The following is a 9537-nucleotide window of genomic DNA, read 5'->3' as shown; positions in this document are numbered from 1 at the left end:
AGATCAGATCACACAAGAACGCATCCAGGCGGGCTTTGAATGTCTCCAAAACAGTACAGTCCTAACAAAGTGGCAAAATGCACACCGACTGTCAAGTTTCCAAAATCCTGGAGCCAAGTGCTTCCCAGTTTTTTAGGCGTTTTTACAGTGAGAACATTTTGTTGTTGCTGTTGACTCACATACACAAATATAATATATAGAAACATATGCACGCTTGATTTGGCTAAGAGTGTGAAAAATGCTATTGCCATAAATTGAGAATGGGTGGAATGAATATTCAGTACATTCCACCCATTCTCCAGGTTGTACGTAAAACTGAATATCGAACACTTCAGGGAAGAACAAAGAATGGAAACTCTTTATGCAGTAGGTGTCAAGATTTCAAAATCTTTTCTTGAATTCAAGTCACAAAAAAATCACATCCAGAGACTCCTTACAGAAGAAATTTCAGAGAAAAAAGAAAATCTAACCAGATGTTACTACTCAGTTTTGATTTTTTTCATTGAGCAATCTTGACTTTTAATAATGGCAGCTCAACAGCAGCAGGCTAATCCCTGCTTTAAGCATGACATTAGGTTTTAAAGGATTATTTGTCTTATCTAAGTTTAGTATATAGCTCAGTATACCTTTATGGTAATAAACAAATATTAGCTGTACTTGCTTAATCATAGAGTTTTAACTAAAACCATCCTCTAGTCTGAAGTGCAGTGGGATTTCAGCCTTCAGCTAATGCTCTATATATCTATCTATATGATCACAACAGATTAGCATTTAGAATTAAAATGTAGTTAAAGTAATATGATTACAAGGCAACTTAACAATGAGGCCACTGTCAGCAGAGATAATCAGCAAGATGAATTTAAAAAGACGACTTCTCCAAAGATTAAACTTTGTCCATACTGCTCATAACTAATTTTAACAGTAGTTCTTGCCACTATTGGACCTGACGCCGGTGTCCAGAAACTGAATGGGCTCCTAACAAACGTGTGTTGCTCCGTATTCAAAACCTTGTCACTGTTTTTTGCCTGTAATCTTCAGGCAATGAAGACATTCTTTTTCCAGTGCAAAACATGGTTGTTGTGACAGAGATTTATTTCGGGACTTCAGTCTTAAGTCTATTTGGAATTACAAACTGGTTTAGATGACATATTAACAGTATTTAAGAAAGGAAATGTCAGAACATTCTGTTTGTTCACTTGGCCTTTCTGCAATTCTTCAAAGCTTTTAGCAGGGTTGCTTTTCTAAAATGGAAACGTTATACAAATAAAGCTTTCATAACTGTCAACATCTGAATTTGTTTTTCAGGAGGAATATTTGCAATAAATTTTCACTCTGAGGAAAAACAGAACAGTGTTCTCCCTTCTGGTAGTTTTCATCTGAAATGTAGCTCTCATCTCACACATTCTTGCCTGCCTGATTAGAACAACATTAACAATTTTAACTTTAAATGGAAAATCCTGCAGGTGAAAATCCCTGGCATGATTATTCCCTGATGGTAACCAGATTGGCTTCCTGTAAGTCCAGGAGATACGTTTCCTTTTTAATGTTGGATGTACCAAACCACCTTAAACAGCCAGTAGGAGACGGTGTTTTGGTATGTGCCTCTGACCAGCACAATTTTTGTTTTTCCCTTTATTTACTACCTTTGCTACCTCTTTGGAGGGTAACATCACGACATCTTGCATTCTAGCTTCCCTCCAGAGTTTTGCATCACAGATGCTTATTTCCATCCATTTGTTGTATAGCTGAATGGAGTTAGTGTCCCATACTGACTCCCTCCTCTACTTTTATCTGTTGCAAACTCTGGCAAGCTGTTTGAGCGTAAGAGGTGTGATAATGACTGCCTGGCATTTCCATGTCTGTCCACCTGGTTCCTCTGTGCAGGAGGCACCTTTAACAACCAACAGAGGAGACAGAGGTTTGAGAGGGTATCTCTCCAGAGATTTTTTTTTGCACAGTTGAAGCTTAAAGAGAGGAAAAATATTTGAGACACTTATTAAGGCTGCCTACTGCAAAACATATAGTAGCTCAGGCAGGTCCAGGAGGCAATCTGGGGACAAGACAGGTATTCTAAGGAGATTCTGTTAACCAGTGGGTGGCAATGCATTTCACACCCGTTTATGTAAAAAATTAGTGGAAAAGAATTTTAGTAGTTTCTATGACAGGTGAAAGTACCTGTTGCTGTAGATCTCCTTACGATAGTAAAGAACCATATATGTGAGTTTTTTTTTTCCTTTAAATAAATTACTTAAAGGAAAATTCCTTAAAAATTATTTCTACTTCTTTATGTACAAGAAGTTATAGCATAATTTCTCTTTTTATAGTTGTAGAGAATGTCAGTAAATGCTGTTATATCTCAAATGCCTACAGGAACTTTTAGGTTGTGCCCACTCTAGCCTAAAATGTTTTACATCTTCTTCTTACATGAACTCTACCACATTTACATTCGTAGTATGTTACAAATTGTGCACAGAACAGGTATTTTGTGCTCCTTCTAAGAAATATTACGGAGGACATAAAAGAATGATATCTTACTCAGAATAAAACATTTTGTTCTGGGCAACCCAATACATAATTCTTGTCAACACTCAGTATCATTATAAGATCTGTTTAAAAAAGCACTTAAACTGAACTACTGGAACTAATTTACTCAATAAGACTTTAATGACTTTCTCTGTTCTTAAGTGAAGTGAGTAAAGTGGTTATTTTATTAGCATTCATTTAGTCAACAAGTGTAAACAAAAATGAATGGATATGATGGTTCCTAAGGAGAGAGGTATATGAAATACTTCATTTTATTTTACATTCTAGAAAACACTGTCAAGAATAAGCTGTTTAAGATAGATCATTTGTTTTATATATTGTCAGAAGGAAGAAATACGCATACTTTTGCTGCAGCATTAACTTTCTTTAAAGGTCCAGTCCAAACCTTGTTGAAGTCAATAGAAATCTTTCACTTAAAGGGAGCTGGGTTTAGAGCCTCCATGCAGTAAAACCATCACCAAGAGCCTAGCTGTCAGTGTTAACAAAAATCTGTGTTCACGGCGTGCACATTAAATTAGCTTCAAACATCTGTCCAGTAGGTGGCACATGAGATCTCGTAGTCTAAACCGTAAATAGAGGAATGGCATGTCAGCACCAACAGAGGAAAATGGTATTTCACTAGCTAGCTCTTAAAAGGCCAATATGAGCTATAACTGTCTATATGCAGCAACCAACGTGGTCTTTTTATTAGCTTATTTTTAGTTAGCATTATTAGATTCACATTTCCGTATTAAAAATAACTCATCATATTGATGAACTGTATGGTTATAAAATGTTTGATTTATCAAACTTGTTAAAAATAGTTTACATTTTTCAGTTTTTCCATTACTTAATGTTTACTAGTCATGTCAGCACACTTGTGCTTATAATGTGGTGGTAGTCCTTCCCAAGTCCTCCTTCCAAACATCTGAGGGAGGACTTTTTCTCATTCTTCCGACAGAAGTTTAGTCTGCTCAGAGGTCACTAGTGAATGCATCATTCCCTAGAAATCCCTTTCTCCTTCTATGTGCATTGCTTCCTGTGGACATTCAGCACTGAGACTCCATTTTCAGCCTCATGCCACATGCAGTAATGCCACTGTAAGAAATCTGGGATTGTCCTTGACAGGGAGTCTTGGGAATCCTCCATTCCCATTCAAGTCATCTTTGTATCACTAGCTCTTCTTTATTTTGATAATGTAACGTAGCAGTGATTTAATACCATATCACCACGTAAGACTAAACTCCACTTTGTGTAACTACAATACCTGAAAGAACTTCAAAATATCTTAATTATCCCACACACAAAGATTAAAGGAAGGAAGACAGTCCCAGGAATACAGAGGCTGCTTAATGTAATCATACTTCAGGATTACTCTTCGTTATTAATGTCCTTTTTGGTTAAGGATGTTGCAGAGGATTGAAGTCACTCATTGTTTGCCTTATTACCTTCAGCAAAACATCTGAGGAGCAGGAACCCTGAGTTTGCTCTCCAAACCTAGCCTTCAGCTTTGTGGCACACATAATCCTTGCATGGTAAAAGTTCACACTGTATCCTGAACCCTAATTGTTTTGGGCTCCAGCATCAAAAGTTGGTGGTGTACTTGAAAATATCTCATTAATCTAATCTCATGATTTTGGGGCCATTGCAATGTTTTTTATGTCTAGGATTTGCATCTATAATGTCAAGCATGTGTGGATCTCAAAATATTATCAAGACCTAACTCTCCTATTATTCACACCACAAACCCTTAAACTAATACCAAGGCGTTATTTTAGCATGAGTGCCAGGAGGTAGAAAAACTTGCTATACTCAGAAACACTGATTACACTCAGTGGCTTTGTGTGGGCCAAGCTTTTGTTCAGGCAGTCTGCCAGGCAATATCAATCATACTAATAGTTCATCATCTAGTACTGGGAGGTTGTTTTTCTTTATAACAGTGTAGATTATTTAAAACCAAGCTGTGAGAGGGTTATGTACAAAACTATAGATGGAAAATTTGTGGGACATGTGGCTTAGTGTGCTCATGTGTGCAGTCAAACCCACTTTTCAGTTTGTAGTCTAGACATGGCCTTATGGCTTGGATTTGAACATACTGAACCTCACAGAGATGAAAGTAGGGTTTAATACCCTGGGGCGATGGGTTGGAATGTGGAGAAAACCTAATAATGCAGGTTACTTTAAAGTCTGCAGTATGACTGTGGTCAATCCTGCTCTTTTAAATGAGGAGGGGGGAACTTCATCTCATCAAAATTTGGCAGGTACTAGTCAAGATAAATAGTTTGAATCTCTAGTGACTGTGGTTTGGAAACAAAATTAAGCTTCTAATAAATTTCTGTAAATTTTCCTTATGAATGTTCTGCTAAACACAATTTCTCTCTTGGAGGCAGCTGTAATAATACAATATTTTACATTTATAAAGTGGTTTTCATCCTGAAAATTCCCAACAGACTTTGCAAACTGCATTCACTCAAAATCACCTAAATGTGACTAAACTGCATGGGAAGCAACAACCAGACATGGAGGCACAACACATACCTTGGACCACAGAAGTTTTGGCCAAAAATACTAGAATAATATCCTATCACTATTGAAAAAATGATACTTTTTTTTTTTTTTTTTTTTTTTTTTTTTAGCCTACGTTAAATGGCTTGGACCCTGGATTTTTCAAAATATTCATTTGATTGTAAACTTTACCAGTCTACTAAGTACCTGGGAAGGTAGAAACAGTGAAATTATTTGGTTGGGACTGGAATAATAATAGCCAGGGTGTCTTAAAACTACTGCTTAGAGTGTTAGTCTTTTCTTGCCAGATATATCTAGATATTAGTTTCAGCTCTCTATGTTTTGCATACAGATGAGGCAGTTGTTGGGTAGAAAGCCTTAACAAGGCTGCAGACAAGCAAAAGCACTCTCCTACAAGACGGTGACGAACTGAATGTTACTAGCAATCACTTGCCAGACTAGTATGTTCTGTTAAAAATAAAAAATACTAAGCATAGCAGTAATTTAGAAAGAAAAGAAGTACTGCATGAAAGCAACTAATGAAAGTATTAGGTGAATGTACATGTTAAGATCATGAGCTTTTTCATTACAGTGGAAATAAAATGGAGGATATAGTGTGTGCTCATTTTGTTAGCTTACAAAACTGTCATATAGCATTATATTTTGACATCAAGCATGTTGAAAGATCCAAAAATGCTCAATACAAGTTAGAACTCAAATGTCTACTTCTTTAGAAGAAAGAACTCTCATGGAGTTCAACTGAAATTGTGCGTAAGTGAGGCAGGATCTAGCTTGATGGAGAGTAGCTGCACCATTCATTGAAATGCTGTTAGTTAAAACTGGAAACTAATGGACTTGGTATGTGACATTAGAAATATTAAATCAAATTGAAACTGCAATTTTGTTCATTAAGACAAAAGTCTCAACAAAATAAAAATGTATTTCACCAGAAGAAACAGATTACACTGACTCTTGTTTTATGTACTCCATCCTACCTCACTCCTGCCAAAGGGACGGTCCTTATCCAAGCATTTAAAGTAAATTATCATAGAACACTTATGGACAAAGCACAACCCATATGGTACAGATAACAAACATTTATATAAAACATTTTTATATATACATTTTCCCTTTCTGATTGTAAACTAATCTACATACTTCCCTTTTTTTTTTTTTTTAGGTATGAGTTTTTTGGAAGAGTTCTTAAAATTGGACCATTTTATTTTTAAAAGAAAGTAATGATAACAATTGATGTTTCTTGGGACCTATTGTTCATTAAAATCATTTTTGTTCTATTCCACACATGGTCTACTGGCCAAGTTGTTTGTTGTTCTACGCCACAGGCTGTAAAGGCTTTTATACAGTATTTCTTTGTTTCAAGGATAACTGTTCAGAAAAACAGAAGGAAAATACTTTATTCCTTTTTAAGTGTATGGAATGCCAATTTTTCTTGTTTCTGAGATTGTATTTGCAAGAGAAACATAAAAAAGGAAAACCGATTTTGGCTGAAGTCTTTCAAAGACCCGAAGAAAATCAGCTGTCCTGTGTTTGACTAAAGAATGCGTTTCAGAAAGGCACGTGAAGGAAGACTTCACCAGATGCAGAATCCATCTCTTCTGCTAATTCGGACATTCACCCTTGCTATCAAGAATGTATGCTTTCTCTGTAGTCTGAGGGTTTGGGCTTTCATTTTTTGGCCACAAAAAGACTTCTCATCTGAAATACTACGTGGTACTTTCCCTTGTAAAGGTACAGGCACACTAGGTTTCAGTAATCTCTAAGTCTTCTGTTATTTCTCTCTCATTTATCACTGTTCAGTCTCTCAGACTGCTACCAAGCTACTCAGCTGAAAACAAAGGAGTTATTTTTATCTCTAAGAATATGGTATGAGGCCTACTATACACAGAGTGCAAAACATCAAGGCATTCATGACAAAAATCTAATTTAAGAACAGCGTTGTCAAGTTCTTAGCAGTATGAAAGTGAAGAATACCTTAATAAAAACAGTTATATGTGTCCCCACCTTTTACAAGCTTTGCTTCATGATGCAAATAGATACTGCAGGAAAATTAATTAGTTGAGGCAGACCCCCCTCACCCCTCGTTTTTTTGACATATAAAGGTCATATAATAAGAAGTGTGCTCATTTCAGGCTGGTTAATCATTTTTTATCATTTTGGATGCTGGTCATTTGTACCTCTGCACAGTCCAATTACGCATTCTCTCCAGAAACATCTTACAGTAGAAATACCTGAATCATTAGACTGATTTCATTGAAATGTACTGATTTATGAATAAGTAATACAGGTGTTGTCTTTGATTCTGAAGCTAGACACAAATCAAGAGGTTGGTGCTTTCATGGACATGAAACTAATGTGTTCCTAGAACTTGTGGGATAAAAGTTGGTGTCATGTGACGTCAACTGCGGGCAAGTTTACGTGTTCAGGCGAGTACTGTGGTTTCAGACCAAAATTTCCATCCCCTAGAGGTATATTTCTTCTGTATTTCAGGGCAAACTCTTGAATCTGCAGAAGGCCTTAGCAATTATACTGATGCCCCACATACCAGCAGAGTTCTCCAGTCCATGTGCATACCAAGGAATAAAGACAGTGAATGCTGACATTTTAAACCACTTAAGGGTACATATAGTTGCTCCTCATGTCGCATAAGTGCTATAGAAGTCATGGAGAAGTAAAAAAAAAAATAACTTTTACTAATAAACAAGTATTAAATCCAAAGGTTGTAAACTAATTAGAAAATCTGAGACAATATAATGAAGAGATGGAGCATGCTATTAAATAGGGCTCCAAACAGCTGCACATCACTACTAAACACTCTTAAATGATAAGCTCTACTTCAAAAAAAAAAAAAAAAAAGATCTATGACTCAAAGCCAAAAGAAGCCTGAGTTCTTGGGTTTTGCTGTTTGTGTAACTGTTACTCATTTGTCATTCTGATCCAGCTGTCCAGCTGTGTCCCTACCCATGAATCACGCCACTTGAGAAGTGGCTAAAAGATGGATGAGGCCAAGGCACAGACCTGTGCTGAGGGAATGCCCGCTGGGAGAAGGACTGACATGAACAGGGCAGTAGCAGAGGGAAGCCATGGAGCAGTGAAGCCACCTCCTGAACTGTGGTAGCTCCATAACCTTCGTCCTCATCCAAAGCAGATGCTGGAAAGGACAACAGGAAAAGAAACACTGACACTCTTGAAAGTTAAATGAATCAGTTGTAACTGTGATTGTAGGATCAGCATGGTATGGGGTCAACCTTTCTTTACCCATGATTATGCACCTACTGCTCCAACAGAGATGTTGCCTGTTGACAGCAGTTCTCATACTGTAGAGGAAAGAGCAGGGGAGAATATCTTTGTGAGAGCAGTGGAAAATGTAAGGGGAAAAGTCTGCAAACCTACGTAAGCTATATTAAAATGTTGAGCACTGTAGTTCTTACTGGCTCAGCAGATATGGTTGGGCACTTGGTACAACTGAGAATTGGACTGTTGACTTAAGAACCAGCTTTAGACTCCTCATTTTGAAAAAGTGTTGAAAGTGTTGGCTTAAATATCAAGAATATATGAAGCATTTTGTACAGATACTAATATAGCCTATTGCCATGAAGCCTTTCAATTTAGCCAACAGATACTTAATGACACACTACAGGAACCATAGATTCTGTTTTTATTTTCTATTTGTTTTTTTCCTGTCTTACTATTCTGCTAGTAGAGGATTTAAAGAGATGTTGTATACATCTTTAAACGCAGAACCAAATTCCACTCACATACACAACTGTAACCCCATTCAGTAAAAAACTTGCATTCTCATCTTCCCGCTTTCTGTGAGATTTTTTTTAGTCTGTCACATTTCCTTGCCCTACATTTACAACATACTCCATGGGATACCATAAGTGAAGATTCACCAGAATTCTCTATTGTAAGATCTTCCTTTTGTGCTGGCTTTTGTCCTGGCAGGAGTTAAGCCATCTCCTTCACTTTGTCTGGGACACAGATGGGTATGGGCAACATTCTTCCACTATTGAGTCATTAATCAAAAGGATCTATTTTTCCACTTTTTAATGGCCTCCCTTTTTCAAAATTTTGTCATTGAGTAGACTGTTGAATATTTTCTATTTATATAAGCCTGATCTTTTCCTAAACCAGCTGGAATTGATTAGTTTAGTGTCAATATTCCCTAAACCATGCAGTTTTTCTACTCTTTTAACAAAATATGGACTCTTGAGAGCTTCCTGCCTCCATGGCTCATTGAAAGATGAAAATGGGAAAAATGTAATGCAGCAATAAACAGCACCATTTATATTATTTTTTCCAGATATGGCATTTTGATAATATTTAAAACTTGTCCTTGAGCATTCAAACATTGAAAAATATTTGTGAGTTTCAAAAATCCAGTGGTGGTATCTCAGAACCATTCCTCATTCTTTCAGGCAACTCCCAGAGGATATGTTGTGGAACACCATCTGGTGGATAAATGTAGTTAAAGCAAATATTTGTATT

The sequence above is a fragment of the Pterocles gutturalis genome, unplaced genomic scaffold, assembly GCF_000699245.1.
Source record: "Pterocles gutturalis isolate BGI_N339 unplaced genomic scaffold, ASM69924v1 scaffold10713, whole genome shotgun sequence".
In the NCBI taxonomy this organism is placed as follows: Eukaryota; Metazoa; Chordata; class Aves; order Pterocliformes; family Pteroclidae; genus Pterocles; species Pterocles gutturalis.
Note: the sequence above shows the minus strand (reverse complement) of the source record.